This window comes from Labeo rohita, chromosome 1, assembly GCF_022985175.1.
Source record: "Labeo rohita strain BAU-BD-2019 chromosome 1, IGBB_LRoh.1.0, whole genome shotgun sequence".
NCBI classification, from domain to species: Eukaryota; Metazoa; Chordata; class Actinopteri; order Cypriniformes; family Cyprinidae; genus Labeo; species Labeo rohita.
Window position 1 is genome coordinate 36,681,828 of NC_066869.1, and position 16,399 is coordinate 36,698,226.

The 16,399-nt window shown below is 34.1% G+C and overlaps 1 protein-coding gene across 3 annotated transcripts in view; it reads left to right on the forward strand.

The window, feature by feature from the left end:
* The first annotated feature begins 4,004 nt into the window (after positions 1–4,004).
* ptprdb (protein tyrosine phosphatase receptor type Db) overlaps positions 4,005–16,399 on the forward strand; it is a 90,510-nt gene continuing 78,115 nt past the window's right edge. The window contains exons 1-4 of one of the 3 annotated variants that reach the window (XM_051106372.1): positions 4,005–4,527; positions 6,805–6,827; positions 9,480–9,561; positions 14,311–14,350. The gene's annotated coding sequence lies outside the window, so the exon portion shown is untranslated. The remainder of the gene's footprint in view (positions 4,528–6,804; positions 6,828–9,479; positions 9,562–14,310; positions 14,351–16,399) is intronic. The other 2 variants (XM_051106381.1, XM_051106389.1) reach the window with 2 other exon arrangements.

Genomic DNA, 16,399 nt, shown 5'->3' on the forward strand with positions numbered 1-16,399 from the left:
AATATGCTTTGAAAATTAAAGGAAGCAAATTAATGGTTTTATTCATTTAATTGATCAAAAGTGTCAGAAAGAGTTACAAAAAATGTAACTCAAATGTCAGAAAGAGTTACAAAAAATAAAATGGATCACAAATTTTTCTACAAAAATGTTAAGCAGCATAACTGATACGTGACCTTGGACCACAAAACCTATCATAAGTAGCACAGGTATATGTAGAAATAGCCAAAGATATATTGTACGGGTCAAAATTATTGATTTTTCTTTTATGCCAAAAATCATTAGGATATTAAGTAAAGGTCATGCTCCATGAAGATATTTTGTACATTTCCTACTATTCATATATCAAAACTTAATTTTTGATCAGTAATATGCAATGCTAGGAAGTTCATTTGGACAGCTCTAAAGGTGATTTTCTTAATTGTTTTTTTTTTTTTTTGCACCCTCAGATCTCTACCAAATATTGTCCTATCCTAACAAACCATACATCAATGGAAAGCTTATTTATTCATCTTAAATCTAACCCTTATGACTGGTTTTGTGGTCCAGGGTCACATTTCAGCACTGATAATAATAATCCACAAAGCAGCATATTAGAATTATTCAGAAGGATCATGTGACACTGAAGGCTGAAGCCATGGCTGCTGAAAATTCAGCTTTACCATCACAGGAATAAATTATGTTTTATAATATATTAAAATAGAAAACACTTGTAATTGGAATAATTTCCAACAATATTTTTGCTGTAAATGTAATCAAATGGTGAGCATAGAAGATTTCTTTCAAAAGCATAAAAATCGTAACTCTTAACAAATTTTGAAAGGTGGTGTAGATTTTCAAAATAAAAAGAAAAAAGTTATCAAGTGGCCACCATGATGAAAAAAAAATGTTAGAATTGGTATAATATTTCTTTTCAGTGAATGTAAGTGGTAAAATGGATCTTTATATGGATTTTTATGAGTGCAAAACAATCTGACTTTACAAATTTGGTGCATCCTCTTGAAAATGCTCCAACGCCCATCCCCGTATCTGTCTCCTTTTCCATGATATTCCCATGTGATCTAATGAACAGATGATCAAAGCCGTTTCTGGGACTCTGCTATACGTCTAATGGTCCCTCTACTGTTTTAGCCCGTGAAGGAGGAGAATATGAGACAAAGAGGAACAAGAATCTGAGAATGTGTGCGAAAGAGAAAACTCAGAAATAGAATGATAAAGAAGTAATGTTGAGCTAGCGACGTTTGGATATAAGACAGGAACAAAATGCAGTGAAAGTACCCACTGAGCAGTGTGTGTATGTGTGTTTAGACCCTAATTAATCTTCACACTGCCTCTCTAGAGGACAAACACATTAAACAACCCAAGATAGGTTGAATTTTTTAATGATCAATATTGGATCCCATAATTCATATTTTATTGTTTTTAATTACGTACTTATGTAACCAGTGCTGCTTTATAGCATTAATTGATACATATTTTATTGTTATTTAGAGAATTACGAGCAATGGATGTTTAATACATTCTAAGACATCTGTTTAGGAGATCCGCGATGTAATCGCGTTTAATGTGTCGAACATGTTTTGCGATCAGGCTTGATTATTTCTTCATTTGCAGTGCTGTGTGTATGTGTGTGTGTGTGTGTGATAAACAGTGGCTCCTGTGTGTGTTATCTGGCAGTGATTCTTATGAGAAGTGAGACAGTCTTTCACTGAAAGATCCACCACCTGCAGTCTCAGCTGTATGGTGATGAGACACACACACATACTCACACATAAGCTCTCTCTCTTACACATGCACACAATCAACACACATTCTCCTTCTTCACGCACATTGTCTCCGTATCTCACACTTAGACAAAGCGAGGCAAGAAGTGAGAAGAAAGGTGTTTCTTCTTAATTAGGCTTGCATGCACAATTTTATATTTTCTCTCTTTTGACTACTCTTTACTCTTGAGTGTTTTTAATGCATTCCTTGACATAGTGGCCAACACGCACGTAAACACTCCCAGGGGGTTGATTCATAAAGAGTTATGGCTGTGCTTCTTTGACCTCTCACCTATTCGAGCAAGGTGCTGAGTTGCAAATGTGTGTGCGTTTAAGTGTGTGTTTGTGTGTTTCCTGACCTTATTAAAGGTGTACACTCGACCTCAGAGGGTGAGGTCAAAAGAGTTAAAGGGACAGTACACCCCAAAATTTAATTCTGTCGTCATTTACTTACCCTCATGTCAGAATAATTTTAAATATATTTTGAAAAATGTCAGTTTTATCCATACAAAATATAAGAATGGCCATACAGGTTAGGAATGACATACAGGCGAGAAATGATGACAGTATTTGTGCTTTTATGCCTTTTTGCTGTATTTTTTCATCAAATAAATGCAGCCTTGATTTGCAGCCAGACAGTTTGCTCAAACAAATTAAAAACAGTAATTATTCCAGACTTTGACAAGTATTAATTTCAATATATGGTCAAAATGAAAGCATCATTAAAATAATATTATTATTAAAATGATTAAATTATTATTATTAATAAAACATAATTAAAATAAAAAAATTAAAAGCAAAATTATATCAGCCAATTATTCCAATTATTTACCAATTATTCCTGTAATTAAAATTAATTAAAAAGCAAAAAAAATGAAAAAGCAAAATTATACCAACCCCAAATATATATATATATATATATATATATATATATATATTATTATTATTTGCTAATCTACCAACTTTGTCAGAATTCTGTCTGTGTGTATATATAGTATATAGTATATATATATATATACACACACACAATAAATACAAAATTACAATTTTTTTCCATATATATATACACACACACACACACACACAAGCACACACATATATATGTGTGTGTGTGCGTGCATATATACAATAGGTGACGTGTCTCTTTAAACACAAATACATTTCTATTGTTTACATTTGTCTGCACATTTTCTCACCCTTTAATTTATTGAATATATTAGCTAACTGTATAATGCTTTTTAAAGTTATTTTTAAATTTTAGTAATATATCACAATAATGATTTTTTTTTACCATTTGTTTTTTTATCAAATAAATATATAAGAGACCATTTCAAACAAATTAAAAATAGTAATCATTCCAGATTTTTTAAGTAATTGCAATATATGCTAAAAGTAAAAGCATAAAAACCTTACCAACCTCAACCTTTTTTTCTGGTCCCAAAATATATGATGATAAAAAAAAAGTTTCTAATATATATGAACTATCTCTTTTGAACATAAATACATTGCCAGCAATAAATATTTTTAGTCATGCCATAATTCACAAATTTTGCATTTTGCATATTCTCCTGTCCTTTCATTTATTAAATATTTCAGCAAATTTGATAACGCTTTCAGCTTCCAATAAACGTGTACAGTACTTCCAGCTCCCGTTTTGCAATATATCATATCTGAAATATTATTATATTTCCATTTTACAGATTCCCCTCCAAAAAAAAAAAAAACTGCAGAAAGTGTGAAAAAAACCTGAACAGATTCTGTCTGGGCCTGCTCATTATTCACCTTCTCTTATCATCTGTTTCTTACATATTCATTTAGGCAGCCAGAACGTGTGAACAAGAGATGAGGATAGGATGAAGGCTGGTATTAGGTCATTCAGTGTGGTTTGCATGTTGTGTAATTGAGTGTTTGATGTGTTTGTGTGTGTTTTCTGTACACAGCCCCCATAAGCACAGAAAGCTCTGGGTGGGCTATACGACCTAGTTTTTATTTTCACACAAACACACATTCTGAATATCATACAATGATGCTCATGGAATATACATGAATATGTATGCTGTTAAAGCATTGTGTTGTGTTGCTAATGAGATCACACTCCGTCTAATGAAGCCATGGGATGTCCTGGAATAGATGCACAGTGTGTGTGTGTTCGTGTTTGCGTGCGTGCGTGTGTGCTGTCTTTTGATGAGTTAATGAATGATGATGAGATTTCTATTGCTCTGGGCTGAGCTCCCCTTTGGGCTTATATTATCATGAAGTTGTGTTAAATCGGCCCTCTTTTTCTTTGTTAAATCTCACACACAAAACAAGCGGATTTCCTGCTAAAACGCAGTTTATGTGCTATTGAAATTTTCAGTGCCAAAAAAAATCTATCCTAAATCGTCACCCCCTTTACGCGCGCGCGCGCGCCTGTGTGTGTATGAGCTGCATCCTGCATATCTTTGTTCGTGTCTTCATCAGATTTGTGTAGAGATCAACTTGCGCTCTGACTCCTCTGGCTTTGTGCGACCCCGTAGCCCACCTGCGTCTGGAGACTATTTTTAAAAGCAGGGTGCGAGCGCGTCGCGTGAAGCGCACCACTTCAAAAGCTTCTAAAGCTCTTCACTTATATCGGGTTATACGCGTGGACACGTCGGGTTTTTGAGAACCGTAGAGACTACACTCGTCTTCTGTCGGAGTTACCAGATTTTGGACTCTCACTCGGGCGGATAGAGAGACGGATCTCCACCGGGATCTCCTCGCACCGCGACTGTACCTGGAGAATCCGGTAAGAGCTCCCGCGGCTTCACAATACAAACGAGGTCGTCCGGTTCTTTGGTCAAGTGTGTGTGTGTGTGTATATGTGTGAGTGCTGCGATATTCAGTGAAAGAAAAACTATTGTTAGGCAGTCAGTTCAGAAATGTCCAAGATTTCATAGTGCTTTCACAGAACACGTCGTTATTCAGCCGTAAATGTGCAGACCGCTGTTAAATTGAATTATTTATTAGAGTTGTAAGCTCTGTTGAACATTTTAGGACAGGGTGAACTCATTAAAAGTCTTCAAGTTTTGTTGGTTTTCTTACAAACTTGCAGAGACTGCGGGCTATTACAAACCACACTGTAAAATGTCCAAATATTCTCAGGAATAACGCGCTACAGTAAAACTGTAAGGCACCTATAGGCTACAGTAAAAAAAAAAAAAACTTTAGATTTTAAATGACAATACATGTCATTTTAAATTGTAAAACGCCTGAAATGAATGCATTTATAAATTATTATAATGTATGAATAAAATATATATTGTATTTGTTAACAAGGCAGTAACCTATGTTATGGATTCATGGAATAATTTCTTTAAAAAAAAAGTATACGTCTTATAAATAGGCCTACTTGAAATGGAATTCCCAGAATTCACATGACATCAAGTTTAAGTTTGATTCTTATTATATTATTTACGGTTACAGTATGCACAGTGGTTATAAGTTACATCTTATGTTGTTTAGGTAGTGTTCATAGTGTTATTTTAGTGTCACGTTTATTACCCTGATAGTGTTTCTGTGTGACAGCAGTCACTGGAAAAGGGCATTTGAACTTATCTTTGGGGCATCATGTGACATTTGTCGTTGTGCAGCTAATTATTACAGTCAAAAATACATTTTATTAGCTAAATACACCAATATTATACAGTTTAATGATATACAGTCACCAAAAATGCATCTTGTGAAACATCACAATTTTTACAGCAATTTTTATCCTGTAATATTAAAACTGTAACCAAAATTAAATTAAATGACGTTAAATATCGTTTATGCATTATATGACTCTGTGTATGATTGCTCTTGAGAACCGGAGGTCACTTTACTCAAGTGATTCTCTGAGAGACAAGAGGCTTGCATAAGCAGTTTTTTATTTCTGTTCAGCCCTGTCATATTTTGACATTTTCTCACAAGACTTGTGTAAAGTGCTGACTTCTTCCTGCTGCTCTAATGTGTACTGAAAAGACAGCCCGGTTTGAATATCCAAGTTCTCCCTTCCGCAACTCAGACACAGATGGCCACATTATTTAAAAGTAAGAGAAAAATAAAATGGAAAACATCAGCGTCGTGTTAGAATAGAAGCTCTATAGGCGCTTTTTCTCCCATTTTAGCGCCTGTAGATTTAGGCGAAGTGAAAATGAGAGAGAGAGGGAGCTAGAGATGAGCTGTTTCTCCCTCGTGCTGTGAGGATGACTTAGTGTCTCTCACCTTCATCCTGACACCTCATCTATTATCATTAGGCACACAGTCAAACAACTCTCTCAAGATGTGGGTGTGAAAGTGTGTGTACGAATGCGAGAGAGAAGATGAGTGTGAAAAGAAGAGAGAAACGGGGGAAAAAACTCTTCAAATCGTGTCTTTCGGAGTTCACGATTGACAGGCCCGGGTCACAGTCGTGACCCGCTCCGTTTTCACTCAAACATATGCACTTCTCTTTTACAACGTTTGCCGGTTAGCACATCGACTTGACGTGACCCTTGACCTGTCAGCCAGTTGATCCCTAAATGATTTTACCTACCCTTAGCAGTTCTGAAGTGTGATAGTGAGACATTAGATTAGTGTTTCTCAACCTTTTTTGTCTTAAATACGCTTTCATTAAACCCAAACTGATAATGTAATAATTTGACAATCATTTGTACCAACGTAAATGTCAATTTAATGCATTATTGTGCATTACACGTTATTTTTCCTTGAAAATAACTGAAAATATTACATGCAAAAATTTTGAATCATTTGATAAGCCCAAGCATATTTTATTCTAAAGCCATAGTTTCTGTTTTGGAGGTTTAACAAGGCAAAATCACAATCTTTCGAAGTATTCCCTTGGGTTTACGTGGCCCTGGTTGGGAATCACTGCGTTACATCAACTATGACAGAGCATCTGATATTGCCACGGTTCATGGAGACTGCATTTTTGATCTTTTGTATGGAAAACAGTTGCATGATAATGAAGTGTTGGTGTAATGCTGTCATTTTGGATGACTGTATTCATCTCACTCTCTTTTTTCTCTCTCTCTCTCTTTTCCAGATTGACTCAAATAGAACACAGAGGTAAGTGAGATCTTCATACTGATAGTTTTTCAGCTTGGAAAAACTAACAAGCGTGATGACAAGCATGAGAATGAACTGTGATAACGGAAATGTGGCACACGGCAGAGATCAATCTCTCGAAACCCTTTTAATTACAAGATATATGAACAGCCACAAACTGAATCTGCGCAGAACTCCACAAAATTCAAATGTCTGTCTACACTTACGTCATCGCTTGTGTATAAATATTTTGTCTAATTTGATTATGCTTTCGGGCTATCAGTAAATACATAGTACTATCAGCTCAATTTCATGTTTTACTGTTTTTAAATTCCGTAAAATCAGCACAAGGGATGCAAAAAAAAGTCAGCGGATTCCTTCTGGGCCTGGCATTAGAGCGGTTGTATTCAGTTCAGCTGTTTCATCTACAGTGCTTGTCTTCTCTAAATATGAAGAATGCATATCTAGAGAAGTTTAAAAACACCAAAAGGCCATTTTTGCTTCTTTTTTTCTTTCATAGCTAGTAGTTAAGGCTTGTCTTATCTCATATTCAACACTCTAACACTGTTTAGACGTTTTAATGTGCCTTTCTGTACAAGGCCATGCTGGAAGGCGCTGATGTCCACTGAGATCAATAAAACCTCCTTTCAGTGAGGGGGTGAAATGTCTTCTCTCTTTCTCACTAAACCCTTTCGGTCTCTCTCTCTCAAACACACACACACACACGCGCACACAAACAAAGGGCTGACTGTTTTAGGCTTTTCAGACTATATGTTGTCTCACTCAGGAGGAACAAATAAGAGCTTTGCATATTAGAACCTATGGAACATGTATTGCGTAAGCATTGTATAATACACAGGCAATGCTGAATTTTTGTTCTCAACACATTTCACAGGTAATTTTACAACCAGTTCGTGATCAATACTGTGGTTGGTGAATGAAAGTGAACAGCACAACCTAGTGGCCACATGTTCTGACTGCATTCACACCATTCTGCTCTTAAAACCCAAAATACACTCCATCTGTTACAGGAATCTCACACTTGAGCTTGATCTCTCGCATTTATGTTCCTTATTTAAAAATAGATCCATTCCAGATGTTTGCAAATGGTACAGTATACAGTGGGGCCCAAAACTCTGAGACTACAGTGACTTTTTTTGTGCGTAAAATGACATATTTTTTTGCATTATTTCTAGGTCACTGATTAAATGTAAACAAATTTGTAGCAAAGGCCAGATGTTGTTGCTTCCGTCGAAGCTGTGAACATTTTGTGAACATTTTAGAGACGATGTCAGCTTTAGTGCAAACAAATGCAAAGCAATTCCATTTTTAAATGTTATGCTGATAATATACGTTTTTTTGTATTTATTTAGAATTAATTTAGATGTATTTATCTGACGCTTGGGACCCACATATGCACATACATTGAAAATACCCACTGTTAAAAAGTTTGGGCTCAGTAAGATTTTTTTTATGTTTTCAGAAAAAAATGTTTTACGTTCACCAATGCAACATTTTTTTTTTAATTAAAAATCAAAAATACAATGAAAGTGGTAGAAAAAAAAGTTAAATATAATTACAGTCTAAATAAACATTTTAAAATGTAATTTATTTCTGTGATGGAAAAGCAGGCTTTACTTTTAGTCTGCTGTGTCACATGAACCTTTAGAAACCATTTTAATGTATTGATTTGTGACCCTGGACCACAAAACCAGTCGTAAGTGTCAATTTTTTAAATTGTTATTTATACATCTTCTGAATGCTAAATAAATAGGTTTTCCATTAATGTATGGTTGTTAGGATAGTACAGTATTTGGTTGAGATACAACTATTTGAAAATCTGGAATCTAAGTGTGCAAAAAAAATCAAAATATTGAGAAAATCACCTTTAAAGTTGTCCAAATTAAGTTCTTAGCAATGCATATTACTGATCAAAAATTAAGTTTTGATATATTTTTAGGAAATTTACAAAATATCTACGTGATCTTTACTTAATATCCTAATGATTTTTGGCATAAAAGAAAAATTGATCATTTTGACCCATACAATGTATTTTTGGCTATTGCTACAAATATACACATACTACTTACAACTGGTTAATCAAGAAACATTTATTATTACTATCAATGTTGAAAACAGTTGTGCTGCTTAATATATTTGTGAAAATCATGATATGTTTTTTTCAGTATTTTTTTGTTAAATATATAACGTTCAGAAGAACAGCATTGATTTGAAATAAAAAAATTTTTTAGATAACATTATAAATTTTCTTACTTCAGTGGGTCCTTGTTGATTAAAAGTTTGAATTTCTTTCAAAGCAAGCAAATAAACAAACAAAAAGCTTACTGACCCAAACTTTTGAATGGTAGTTTATATATACATTGAAGAATATATGGCCACTTTCTGTCATGCAGAATACTAAAAGTCTAATAATAGACAAAATTTCCATCTAACTATAGTGACAAGCTCACAGTAAGACCCTCATATTCAGACAGATGATCGCAAAGTTTGAGTGGGAGAATACCTGAGTCAGCTGTTTCCAAACTAGACTGAAAAAATCATAAAACAGTCAAATCCCATCTGATGCTTTCAGTGAGCATGTGGATGTTTGAGAGAGAAGGATTAAAAAGGGCTGAGTGTGTGTGCGTGTTTAATGAGTTTTTCATCTTTCAGGAGAGTCCTGTGGAGTCTGTCCTTCTTTCACCCAGCGAGAGTCAGCTGAGTTTAGACTCAGTTTAAACTCATATTAGCACATGTAAGTTGTTTACATTCATACACATTCACACTCACACTTGCTCTGTCCAAAACCCAATGAGCCTTGTTAACTGCCTTGAAGGCGGCATGCCAAGTCATAAGTGAATGATTTTGAACTTGGTACTTTACATTACATACTGTAGGCAGCAGCAGCTTGTGAAGCACACAAGCTACAATTGTTTTACATATTTATAAAGTTAGCATGTTGCTAAGCTAACGACACAATTGAATGCTACAATTTTAAAGCTAAAGTGTCTAATTTATTTAAAATAATGCCTTTCCCCCCCAAAAAACTGTCAGTGGTCAGTCAAACAGATAACTTTGCCTAAAATCAATCTACAAATGAATTTGTAGCTGTCATAAAGCAATTTACATTAATGCAAAAAAAGTATTTTTTTTAACGGAAAAGTAATTTGCCTTATTAGAAATCAGTATACCATCAGTATATCAGATATGGTCAGTATATAGACATACACAGTCAAAAGCTTTTGAGCATTTTTAATGTTTTTTAAAAAAAGTCTCTTCAGCTCACCAAGCCTGCATTTATTTGATCTAAAGTACAGCAAAAACAGGAACATTTTTTTTTTACTATTTAAAATAACTGCTTTCTATTTGAATATATTTTAAAATGTAATTTATTTCTGTAATCAAAGTTAAATTTTCAGCATCATTACTCCAGTCTTCAGTGTTACATGGTCCTTCAGAAATCATTCTAATATGCTGATTTGCTGATCAAGAAACATTTATTATTATCAATATTTAAACAGATGAGTACATTTTTTTCCAGGATTCTTTGATGAATAGAAGGATCCAAAGATCAGCATTTATCTGAAATAAAAAAGCTTTTGTAACGTTATATATTGTACCATTCAAAAGTTTGGAGTCAGTATATTTTCTTTTCAGTAGAATTATAGAAAGTAATACTTTTATTTAGCAAGGATGCTTTAAATTAATCAGAAGAGATGATAAAGACGTATAATGTCACAAAAGATTTCTATTTCAGATAAATGCTGTTCTTCTGAACTTTCTATCCATGAAAGAAACCTGAAAAAATTCTACTCAGCTTTTTCAACATAATAATAATAATACATGTTTTTGAGCAGCAGATCAGAATATTAGAATGATTTCTAAAGGATCATGTGTAATTTACTAGAGTAATGAGTAATTTAGCTTTAAAATCACAAGAATAAATTGTGTTTTAAAATATATTCAAATAGAAAACAGTTATTTTAAATAGTAAAAATATTTCAAAATTTTACTGTTTTTGCTGTACTTTCGATCAAATAAATGCAGGCTTGACGAGCAGGAGAGAGAAATTTTAAAAAAAAAATCTTACTGTTTAAAAGCTTTTGACTGATAAACATTTTGAATGAAGAAACCCATACGGAAATGTAATATATAACATATATTGCCCTATATCAAGATTGCTATTGCCACGTATCTTACGTATAAGGCTATGTATAATTTGCATTGATAGATGATCATAAAATATATAAAAAGCATAGTAAAATTTGTATATGTACATATGTTGAGAATTTCAACATGATGATATTTATATATGTATTATATGTAGCAACCACATTTGTCAACAATATATTGTTTATATATGCAAATTTTTTAAAACAACATATATACAAATCTATAGTTTATATGTTTTTTAATAAATGTCTATGTTTGACATTTACTTATATAAGATCAGCATGATGGGTTTTAGGATGGATATGCATGTACATGACATATCATGACAGTATATTTAATATATGGAAATTTAACATATACTGCCCTCCAAAAGTTTAGAAATGCCCTAGAAAAGTGGGGTTTTGGACAATATTGGCATGAATCCTTTTTAATTTGTGATAATTTTGCACTGATAAGAGACAACACAAACTACAAAAACATATTTTATTACATAAACAGTTTATACATAGAAAAAACATAATTTTTCATTCATCAAAATATCCACCATTATTAGCTATTACAGCTTTGCATAATCTGGGCCTAAATTCATTGTATTCTAAACTTAATTGGCAATCAATTGTTGAAGCTATTAAGGTGTGCTGACCCAAAAATCTTTTAAAAACCTGGGCCAAGTTTAAACCAGTAACCAGGCATCACAGCTGGCAAAGAGGCCTGTCTGACTTTGACATGTATATATTGCCATTATGTAATCAAAATGAAAATTATTATTGGTGGTCTTCAATGATAACGTCAAGTTACTTCAATGTATTTGCACCAAAAAATGATAAGAATGTATGCTGATATCGTCCAAAACCACACTTTGTGTTCAAAACTTTTGGAGGGTAGTGTATATGGGAATCAATTCCTTTATTTAGCAAAGACGAAATACACTGATCAAAAGTGACACTGAAGACATTTATAATTTAACAAAAGATTTCTACTTCAAATGCAGTTTATTTGAACTTATTCATCAAAGAATCCTAAAAAATATATCATGGTTTGATGGCATCACAACTTTCAGCATTTGTAATAATAAGACGTTTCTTGAACATCAAATCAACATTTTTTTCTAAAGAATCATTACACCGAAGATTGGAGTAATGGATGGTGAAATTGTAATCATATTTCACAATATTACTGTAAATAAATTAAATAAATCATTAAATAAATTCAACTTACAGGACCAGTTGCAAAAAGGGAGAATGGTCTAATTTGAATCCAAAATGTAAATGATTACCTCTTTGCTAGCTACTAGTTGGTCAAACTAGTCCTTAAAGGGGTCATCGGATGCTTCACTTTTTCATGTTGTTTGAACATTAATGTGTGTTGTCAGTGTATGTACAAATCTACCGTATAATGCCAAAAATCCATGCAGTGGTTTTTAATTAATCTCTAAAAATAATATCCCCTTTTTCAAATCGAGCCGTTCTCAGATGCCTGTCGGTGTGGCATTACACCAACAGAGGCCGCTCCCATGATAGTTGATTGACATGAGCTCTTACCTCAGACCAGCTGTCACAGTCCAGTAACTGTTTGATGCAGAAGCAGGGATGTAAGTTAGACAAGAATATCTCTAACTGAGCGATTGAGGTGTTGTGTTGCTGGATGTAATAATGAACATAGTGGTCGTGATTTACTCCAGACATCTGAGCCACTGAAGATGCAGTAGATTACGTTTGTTTGTGAAGGGAATGCGCCCCCCGATCTACATATATCCGTCTATGTTCACGCGAATCATTTGTGATCCAGTTTCACTTACAGCAGAAGTGTGTATAACCGTTTTTTATGAATCTTTGCGATCGCCTTTCCTTATAACGTGGTAGTTAGAAAGTTTAGTGTCTAAACATGGTTAAATGTGGCTAAAGTAAACAAGCTCGTCATTCCACAGAGAGAAGAGAGGGGCGAGGTGAGCAGAGTTCATTTGCATTTAAAGAAACAACCCCTTAGAATGAGATGATTTTTGCAGAGCTCATTTTGGTAAAAAGGGTGTTGTTTTACAAAACCATTGAGAATTTTTAATCAAAGTATATTCGAAACTTTTCATTAAGACCTTAAAGAATCATGTCAACTTGTGGAAAATGGACATCCGTTGACCCCTTTAAGACACAGTCTTAACCTAGTGGCTATGTCTATGCAGTGGCCCATAGTGAACATTTCTCTCACTTCATTGAGCAACTTGGACACAGTTTTCACTTAGCTCTTTGCAATGCATTTTGGAGTCTTACAGTTTGGCCTAAATTAGCAATATCAGAAGGAACACAGTCAAGCTGCTTACTTTGTGGAACAGCCACGGCATGTATGTAGACGTCTTAAAATGCGGCCTCAGTAGGCAGCTCACTAGGATTTGGACCAGAGCCACTCTTAGACGATTTAGACCGCTTCCCGTTTTACATGTGCCAGTACAAATGCCTCTCTGTATTCCCCAAACCCCTGTTTCCCTCTTCCTGTGTTCTCACACAGTTGATCCTGAAGTAGCTTCTCTCTGACCAGCTGCTGTCAAGCCTCGCAGCAAATAACGCGCACATGAATACTGTATATGACCATAAAACCTCAGCGGATTTAGCGTGTTAGAGTGCGTGTGTGTTTTATAGTGCATACACTGCTGCATTATTGAGAGCTACTCACAGATGCATCCAACTCTTTCTGACACTGAAGATGTAATCCACTAAAAATACGTACTTACCTCATCTCTCACTTTCTGTCTCTGCCTCTTCCTCTGTCGGTTTTCTCTCTCACTCTTTCTGTCTATCTCTCTTCCTCTCTATTGGTTTTTTTCTTTCTTTCAATCTCTTCCTTTTACTCCCTCTCCCTCTCCATTTATTTTCTTTCACTACTTGATTCACTCCTCATGTGTGTCTTCCTTGTGTGTGTGTGTGTGTGTTTGCGTCTGTCTGCTTTAATGTGCTAAACTGGAGCTGCATTAGATGCATTAGATCGTTTTTCCCTTCTCCTCTCAGTCGCTCAATAACTATCCCTTTCTTTTTCTCACTCTCCTTTCTCTCCATCTCTTTATTAGAGGTGGTACTTATGAATCTGGTAGTGCATTAAAGTGATAGATGAAGATAGTATATTCCACATAGCTTATCTATAAATAGAAGGTGCAAATAAGCCAATGGCGAAATCAGACACAGCAGGGGCCGTCCTCTGTTTGGCACAACTTTTCCTGTTGATTTTAAGACAATATCTCATGCTGTGAGACTGCTGCTGCCCTCCTCTGGAGGCTGATATTTTAACATTTTAAAACCTGAAAGATATGAAAATACTGTTTGTTCTTGTTTTTATCTCGTATCAGCTTCCGTAACTCTGACCAGCAGCATGTGGGACATCAAAAGGTAAGAACACCTTTATGCATTTATTAAGTGCACTCCATAACCTCAAGCTCAATCAAATACCAGTTAATCCAGTCCTGGTTCACCGTTTGTTGTTCTGTCTTGTAAAAAAAATCACATGTATTCAACCGTGCTTGCCTCAGACATTTTTGTGCTTGATTTAATGGAAGGAAGTGGAATAGTATGTCATGTTGTGTCAAAAGATAGCTAGATAATTTTTGCCCTCAGGAGTAGGTTGAAATATCAATGGCCAGATAATTCAGTTAAACGCATCCCAATATTCTGCTGGAGCCAGACAAAGCTACAATAAAATGCAGATTAGTTGCAGAGATTTGTCTTAAAAAGTCATGCACATGCTCTGATATTGTGCACGGCTGAAAAAGGTCATCTGGCTGAACCGTGATACTTTTTAAAAACACTTTGATAAATACAGTGTGCAAACAAACCTCATTGATTTGAAATAGGAACATTTTGTTAGAATTTTTAAATGCTTTACTGACACTTTATATTATATTATATTATATTTAGGGATGTCAAACGATTAATCACGATTAATCGTGATTAGTCGCATACAAAATAAAAGTTTGAGTTTGCCTAATATATATGTGTGTGTGTACTGTGTGTAATTATTATGTATATATAAATACACATAAATTAATGTATATATTTAATAGAAATATGTTATTTATGTACAAAATATTTTATTAATATATTATTTAAACTATATAAAAATTATAATAAATACATATACTTGTAAATATTTCTTAAATATTATTTCTTAAATATGTACATGAATCGTAATTTTTTTTTTTTCCATTGTATGTACATTCTTGATAGAACAGCATGATAACAAGTGTGATACTGCTTTTACACAACAGTTCAATAAACTGGAAATTTATTTTGAGTGACTCACTTTCAGACAAAATTTGACCAGTTAGTTTATAATTTTTTTTTCTCTGCTCATGAAAATAGTTCCAAAGACGCCAAAGTGTGGGAGTGGAGTGACAGCAATTTCCCCTCTTTGCACATAAAATTCTGTAATCACTCTGCTTCAGCTTCACCTCACATTTTTCCATCCCCGCTCTACACTGACTTGTGTGAGAGGGATTTAGACTCATCTTTGAGTGAAAGAAAACACAACTTTCTCAGGCGTTTAAAAGTAACTGTGTATACACACACACACACAAACACATATTAATGCTTTCAAATCAAATATAAATATAAATATAAATATAAATATAAATATAAATATAAATATAAATATAAATATAAATATAAATATATATTACATATGCAGTGGCATGTGAAAGTTTGGGAACCCCTTGTAGAATCTGTGAAAATGTGATTAATGTTAACATAATAAAGGAGATCATACAAAATGCATTTTATTTTTTATTTAGTACTGTCATGAGTAAGATATTTTACATAAAAGATGTTTACATATAGTCCACAAGACAAAAAGCTGAAATTATTAAAATAACCCTCTTCAAGAGTTTGAGCACTGTTCTTCAGAGAAATCCTCCAGGTCCTGCAGATTCTTCTGTTTTCAAGCATCTTTTGCATGTTTGCACCCTTTCCAGCAGTGACTGTATGATTTTGAGATCCATCTTTTCACACTCAGGACAACTGAGGGACTCAAACACAACTATTAAAAAGGGTTCAAACATTCACTGATGCTCCAGAAGAAAACACGATGCATTAAGATCCAGGGGGTGAAAACTTTTTGAATGTGAAGATCAAGGTAAATTGTTCTTAATTTGTCTTCCGGGAAACATGCAAGTATCTTTCAGTTCAAATTTGTTTGTATAGCGCCTTTCACAATACATATCGTTGCAAAGCAACTTTACAGCAAATTAAAGTTTTTACAATATATTTAATCAAACAGACAAAGAACACTATAAATTAGTAGCAAAATTCGGTAGTGCTGTATGTTGTTTCGGGGTTGGCATCATCTGAAGTCCTCTGTGGGGTTGGCATCATCTCTTCTTAAGTGTTCTGGATCCAGACTGAAGCTTGTAAATTCCTATACCATGGGATATCAATCCCATGGCA